Consider the following 219-nt stretch of genomic DNA (forward strand, 5'->3'; position numbering starts at 1 on the left):
AGTATCAAAAATGGGAACAAGGATGTTGAGAAAGGATGCCTCCTTCCATCAGTAAGTCTTTTGGTGCATATGATTTTAACATTGGCTTTCCAGCCCGTTAAATAGGTGCTGTGCATCATCATTAAGGAGATCATCTGTGATTTAGCCAATTTTGTTTATTGCAAATTTGGATGTTTGTAGCCAAGAGGAACTTGAATGCCAAAATATTTTGCTTTTGCT

The sequence above is a fragment of the Penaeus monodon genome, chromosome 29 (assembly GCF_015228065.2).
Source record: "Penaeus monodon isolate SGIC_2016 chromosome 29, NSTDA_Pmon_1, whole genome shotgun sequence".
Taxonomy (NCBI): Eukaryota; Metazoa; Arthropoda; class Malacostraca; order Decapoda; family Penaeidae; genus Penaeus; species Penaeus monodon.